Consider the following 7084-nt stretch of genomic DNA (forward strand, 5'->3'; position numbering starts at 1 on the left):
GCTCCATGGTGGTGCGGCTGGGGACAGGGCGGGCATCTGAGCATCTCTGCTTCCAGGTGAAGCTGTTAGAGCTGCAAGAGTTGATTTTGCAGCTGGTGGAGGCACGCAACGAATGGTGGGCGAAGCCCTGAGCACCCGCCCAGAACCCTGCTGCTGAGCCCACTAGCGCATGCCTAGTCCCCAAGAAGCTTGGCACTGCCAACGTCCAAGGTGAGGAAAGCCCCTAACGGGCGGCTGGTCAGGAAGAGCACACTCCGCCAGGCACACAGCATCCTGTCTGTCTCTCTGTAGGGTAAAGAAAATATCAGGCTTTTCTGCCCTTCCGCCATCAGGATAGATGATGGATCCTTGTCCTGAATGCATGCCTGATGGCGGGCACCTGGAGTAGGGTGTGGGCATAGGTAGATGGGATTCAGCTGAGCTAAGACTGTGCTTTTAAGGGCGGTGTCACGGGGACGCCAGCAGCAGCAGTAGAAGCCGAAGCTGAAGCCGGAAGAGAAGCCGAGATCACCAGAGAGCCCAGATAAAGTGAAGATTTGCTGGGGGCCGGAGGCCTGCCAGCCTCCCAACCCCCCAGCCAGCACCCCTGCCTGCCATATGCCTGGTGAACCCCAATAAAAAACCTGCAAAACCACTGAGGACTCTTACTCCTCCTTTACCCGGTCTGCATGGGATCAGAAAACCTGCGCTGTGCCCTGCTCCTGCCCTTACTCTCTCTAAAGAACCAAGTAAGGTGAGCCTTGTCCACGATGTGTAGCCGACCCAGGGTGAGGCCCAGCTGGGCCTGACTCCCCTCGAGAACGCCTCTGCCCAGCAGGTCGTTCAGCTGCTTCAAGAAATGCAGAACTCCCAGGAAGGCGTCACCATTGGAAACAGCCCATGCCTTCCCTTCTTCTACCAGGCTGACGACAACGAGGTGAAGATAATGGTGGTCTAGGCCACCGGCATGGGGCCGGAGGCTCTGCCCCCACCTGGCCCTCACCAACCCATCCCTGTTCCCCAGGCTTTCCCCCCCCATCCTTTGGCTCTCCTTCCCAGTCGTCCTTTCATCCCTCGGCTTAAAAAAGGGGTCCAACAACTCCCCTATCTAATAGGCTGAAATAGGTGCAGACCCTAGCCTCTGAGGTTAGGGCTGTGTCTTAATTTAACTCTGGACTAATCATACTTCCAGAGGCAAGGAGCTAGAAATATCCAGCTAGTTATTTAGGGGGCTCCGTTCTACAATATAGGGGCTCCTTGAATGACCAATTGAATCCTTACCAGGCCTTCTTGCAGAGGGCCTAGGTTATATTAGGCAATTTTGGGCCACGTGCCCCCCACCTCACCCCAACCATGTCGAGCGGGGCAGCACTTTGAAAGCCCAGCACGGGGGCTAAGTCCAGACAGAGATACCAGCTGGGGCAGGTGGGCACCAACACCGGTCTAGAGTGTAGCCACAGAGATAGCAGTGGTTTATTTGAGACCACCCAGATCCACAAAGGGGTGGCCTCCCCTGCTCCCTTTTGAAATTTCCCCATGGGCCTTTGCACCCAATTTTGTTTTTGTTTTTGTTTTTTTGTTTTGTTTTTAATTTTTTGTTGGACCCAATAATTGTTTTGATTTTTCTTTATTTTTTTTATTTTTACTTTTTGTTGCACCCAATTATTCTGGAGGTGATCCCTATCTGCAAAGGGGAGGCCTCTCCTACTACCTAGCAAAAGTCCCCATGGGCATGTGTGCCCGATTATTTTGTGGGAACCCACCTGTTAAGGGGGGGTTCTGCTCACTACACATGTCTTGCAGCTTGAGGTTACCCTTTCCCACTCACAAAAGTCCCGCGGGCATGAGGCCACCACAGTCCTCAAAGGGGTGTCCTCCCCTGTCCCCGCTCACAAAAGGTCCGCGGGCATGAGGCCACCCCAATCTGCAAAGGGGTGGCCTCCCCCATCACCCCTCAAGTCCTGCGGGCATGAGGCTACCCCAATCCACAAAGGGGCGGCTTCCGCTGTCCTCCTCACAAATGTCCGACGGGCATGAGGCCACCCCAATGTGCAAAGGGGTGGCCTCCTCCTTCCCGCCTCACAAAAGGCCCATGGGCATGAGGCCACCCAATCTGCAGAAGAGTGGCCTCTCCCGTCCCGCCCCTCACAAAAGATCCACAGGCATGAAGCCACCCCAGTGCACAAAGGGGTGGTCTCCCCCTTGCCCCCTCACAAAAGTATGAGGCCACCCCAATCCACAAAGGGGAGAACTCCCCCATCCCCCTCCTCACAAAAGTCCTGCAGGCATGAGGCCACCCCTATCCGCAAAGGGGTGGCCTCCCCCGTCCTTCCTCTCGAATGTCCCACAGGTATGAGGCCACCGCAGTCCACAAGGGGGTGGCCTCCACTTGCTGTCTTTGCAAAAGTCCCGTGGGCCTCTGTGCCTGATTATCTTGGGGCCACCCCGGATTTGCAGAGAGGTGGCCTTCACTGCTTCTTTTACAGAAAGTCCCCATAGAGGGGATGCATGGCTTACTCAGGCAATTTGGGGGTACACACTCCCCCAACCCTGTGGAAAACTGGGCTTGGCCAGAAGCCGGGCCGTGGTGGCTGGTGGAGGCCAGGCGGAAGGCGCGCAGGCGCCCCGCGGTGTACATACTATGCTGGGACATGTGTACATGGGGCTGAGACGGCCCCTGTATCACAGCAGAGGCTGCGGTGGCCCCTGGGAGAGGAGGTTTCTATGAATCAGTTGACATCGAGGAAACTTATTTATAGATCGCCCAGGACAGAGGAAGGAGGCAAGGCCAGGGAGTGGTTCCTGGTATTTCACTTTTGTTTCTGAATAAACCGAACTCACCACGTGGTCGGGCCCTGGGATCTGGGCTCAGGCGCTGCGCTGGGTGTGGGTCCTGCCAGCAGAGGGCAGGCTTCGGGGTGCAAGGTGCGCATTGGAGCTGCCTGTCAGGGCATCCAATCCCCCTCAGCTCTCTGACCTGTAGGGCCTGTGGGCTGCGTGCCTACCCTGGAGGGCCAGAGTACTGGCTTCCAGCCTAGGCATTTCTCCTCTCACCCTGTTCTTCTGGGGCTCCCACCCAGGCCCCATGAGTCCTCCAGGCTGGCACTCTACCCCTGGTGGCCACAGCAGGGTTCAGATGAAGACCAGCTAAGTCCAGGTGCTTTCCCGAGCAGCCTGGAAAAAACTGGGGCCTCCCAGGCACCCCTGCGCCCCCATGCTTAAACCATCCCTTCCCCTTGAACGCCACAGAACACAACCAGCACACAACACGTTGCTCCCCATTGTTCAGAAATGGGTTTCATTCTCAGCCAAGAGACAGCAGGACTGGTCGCGGCCAGAAGCACACAGCTGCCGGGACAGCACCCCCATGCTCGGGGAAGGGGCAGGAAGGTGGCTGGGGGGGAGCTGACTGTGCACAGTTCGGGAATGGCAAGGATGCTCGTCGGAGGTGGCACGTGTTGGCGGAGGCAGCTGGGGTGACAGTGTTTGCTTGTAGTTGGGCCACAAGACTCAGAAGGACAGCACAGCCGGCGGTTCCCAGCACCAGAGATGCGCGCTTGCACGTGTGTGTGTGTGTGTGCCCTTGTATTTATAGACATGCATAGAGCAGGGCAGGAGCAATACCACCGAGGGGGCACAAGAGTCACCGAGGTCACGCCTGGGGTGTCAGCTCAACACCACAACAGACTAAAGTCACAGATGAAGGGGGAGGCTTGGGGGCTGGGGGCCAAGTCACAGAACAGTCACCCAGGCAGGCCCGGGAAGAGAGGTGTCCCAGGAAGAGGAGGGGTCTGGTTAGAGGTCGAAGGGGGCCCTGGGGCTCTCAGGTTGGATGGACTTGCCTGACCCGATCAGCTGGCAGCTGGAGAGAAGCAGAGAGAAAACGGGGGAGGGCAGACAAGGGGGAGAGCTGGGAAGGCAGGTGCAGCCTGGGCTGCAGCGCTGGGGGGGAGGTGGGGAGGGAAGACGAAGCAGGGGAGGGTGTGGGCAGGGGTTCTGGATGAGAGGGGAGGGGGGACGGGGGGGGATGCAGGAGCAGGAGCTGGAGCCTCTCCCTGCTCACTCGCCGGCCTCTCACACACACGAGACAGTGCACCCGTGGGCCAGACATGTGATCGGCCCCCTCCGGCTCCCTCCTCTCTGCTCCCCTGTCTTTCAACCCGCCAGCCCAGGGTCACCCTTAGTGTCAGGAGTAGGCGGCCTCGGGCCCCACGTGACTCCACCATTTCTGATGGAGAAAGACAGGGGAATACCACTGTTTGCCCCGGGAGGGCAGAGCTGAGAGGATGGCTGGAGGGAGCACCGGGGGCCCCCTGGGGTGGGCAGAAAGCACAGTAGTTCCCCATATGGACCCTGGGGAGGCAGGGAGGGCAGGAGGCCAGATGCTAGTGGCCACAGGCTTATAAGTCTAAGAGGGGAGCCTCAGCTGGCTGGGGGACCACAGGTCGTGCAGGTGAGGCTGGGCCCTTCCTGGTGTGGAAAAGCAGAAGAGCAAGCATCAGTGTAGGGGTGCGGGGGCAGGCAGGTCTGTGGGGCAAGTTTTACTGACCAGCTTGGGTAGAACTCAGAGAAGCCGACTTGCCCAGGTCAGCCGGCACTGAGGTCCCCTGGCTGAAAAAGGAGAAGTGACACTATGGAGCAACAGGCCCAGGTCCACGGGCCTGCAGGCAGGCTTCGGTGCTTCACCTGGGGCACAGGGGCTGCCGTGGCCCTGTGCTGGCGGGAACAGCAACAGCAGGCACGGAGGGCAAGGCGCTCTGTGGCCTGCCTGGTTGCAAGGTGGCTGCGGGCCGAGGGTGTGGCTTGGACCCTCAGGCTTTCCAAAGCCATCAGACAACCTGAGCCTTCCTGAAGGCCACTCAGTTGCCACAATAAGGAGGAGGGGTCTGACCTCCTCTGCCCTGTGGTGGATCCGGTTCCAAAGCTCCCAAGGTGGCTGCCCTGCCCCAGCAGCACGTTCACATAGGGGGATGGGGGCTGCACCCCCAGCATGAATTTCGAACTGTTGTAGAGCAACCCCGATACAAAACGGGGTGCCTGACTGTGGGTCCTCACCCGCGCGCTTAAAAGGACTTATCAATGCTCTACTGCAGGTACACGTGAAAGGTTAATAAAAGGTTTATTTACAAGGGAAGGGGAAATGAGGAAATGTACAGCTCTGGGAGAGAAGTGGGAGACAAAGTTTTAAATGAGTCCTACCCGATCCGCCGATCAGGATCCCAAAATGGCGCTCTCAGAGTTGTTCGCCAGCCAGGAGCTGTGAAGCCAGGAGGCGAGCGATCGCGAGCCAGAGAGAGAGCAAGGCCCACGTGTTTGGTTTTTATATCCAACCTGGCTGCCCAACTCCACCCCCAGGTCCCAGCCACCCTCCCTTGGTGGTGATGGGATTTGTCTTTCCCAGAGTCTTAATGGCTTTAGTCTGGAGTGGGGGTGGGGTCCACAAAGCCTGTATGGGATTATCTCAGGACATCATTTCCCCCTAACAGAAGGCTCCCTGACGGCCTGCTCCCTGACAGCGGTACAAGCGGCCTATCAGCTCAACACCCTGCGTGACCATCTGCACTGCAGGTCCTCGAGCCTAGAGACTTCCACAGCCAGAGAACATCCACCTAGGTGGAAGGCCCGGGTAAGACAAGTCTCAGTGGCTGTCTTCAGTTGGAGGTACTTTGGGAACCTGAGGTTGGCTTGCCTGTATGAACTTAAGTGTGTGTGTGACCAATAAAGGAATCAAATTCTCTCTGAGAGCCAACTTCTGACTGAAGCTTATCTATCACCCTCGCGGCAGATGCCTTCTCTCAAACCTCGGTCCCTTGGAGCTTAGGCCAGATATGCGCCCAAAGCGTCTCATCTTTTACCGCAGCGCTGCTTGGCCTCAATACCAATTGGACAATGGCTCCCACGGGCCGAGCATGGCGCTTTTGACTTCTCCATCCTTACAGACCTAAAGAGTTCTGTCACCGCAATGGAAAATGGTCAGAGATCCCTTAGGGCCAGGCTGGCTTTCTCTTGTGCTCCCGTGTCCCCCTCCAGCCCCTCCCTCCTGAAAACCTGCCACACTCTCCAAGTCTTGAGACTCCTCTCACTCTCCCCCTCTCTGGACCCTCTTCAACGTTTTCTGATCCTCTAGATTCTCAGTCTTCACCTCCTCCAGCTCCCCAATCAGGCCTCCCCTCTTCTTTTCACCTCCTAGCCACCACACCCGTTCTGGGTGGTCCTCTTCTGGGTCCCCTCAGGGAAGTGGCGGGGACTGAAGGAGGAATTAGGGTCCATGGTCCTTCCTCTCTGTCTGGTCTCTCCCAGACTGAAAAGTTCTTGGCTCTTTCACTAACAATCCCACCACCTACACCAAAGAGTTTCCTTGTCTTACCCAAGCCTGTGACCTTACTTGTCATGACTACATGTGATCCTCTCTTCCACCCTGACCTCTGACAAAAGGGAGCAGGTTTTTAGGTCTGCCCAAGACCAAGAAGATCAGGTCCCTGTGACTGACACAACCATGGCCCCAGGCTCTGCAGCAGTTCCCAGCCCAGAGCTGGGGTGGGGCTACCAGACTGACACAGGCAGGGCCCCCGGGGCAGGGCTCACCAAGACCATTTTATTACCTGTCTCCTAGCTGGTCTCCAAGCAGCTGTGCACAAAAGTGTAAATTTTGCTAAGCTCAGGAAGATCACCCAGTCTGCCTCAGAAAACCCTGCTGCCTGCCTTAGTCGCCTGACGAGGCACTCCAGCGCCATACCAGGCTTGACCCTGACTCAAATGGAGGCTCAACAGTTCTGGCTACCCATTTTATATCTCAGTCAGCTCCTGACATTAATAGAAGCTTAAGAAGTTTGAGAGGACTCCCCTGATGGCGCAGATGGCAAAGCGCCGCGCTGTGAGTCTCTCCAAGGCCTCTGCAGTGCCGGTTCCATGCTGGCCGGCCAGCGAGGGTCACACATGGCACAGCAGACCTCTCCTGCCTCGCCCGCTACTCCCTTCAGCAGTGTATTTCGTCAGTCTGCTTGTTCTGTTCCCCACTCTGTCTCTAGTGAATCCTCTCACCCTCCCACGTATCTGGCCTGGACCCCGGTTCTAGTGTAAATGAATAAATAAATCTTTTTTTTTT

Source organism: Talpa europaea (genome assembly GCF_964194135.1).
Source record: "Talpa europaea genome assembly, chromosome: 2".
Lineage (NCBI taxonomy): Eukaryota > Metazoa > Chordata > Mammalia > Eulipotyphla > Talpidae > Talpa > Talpa europaea.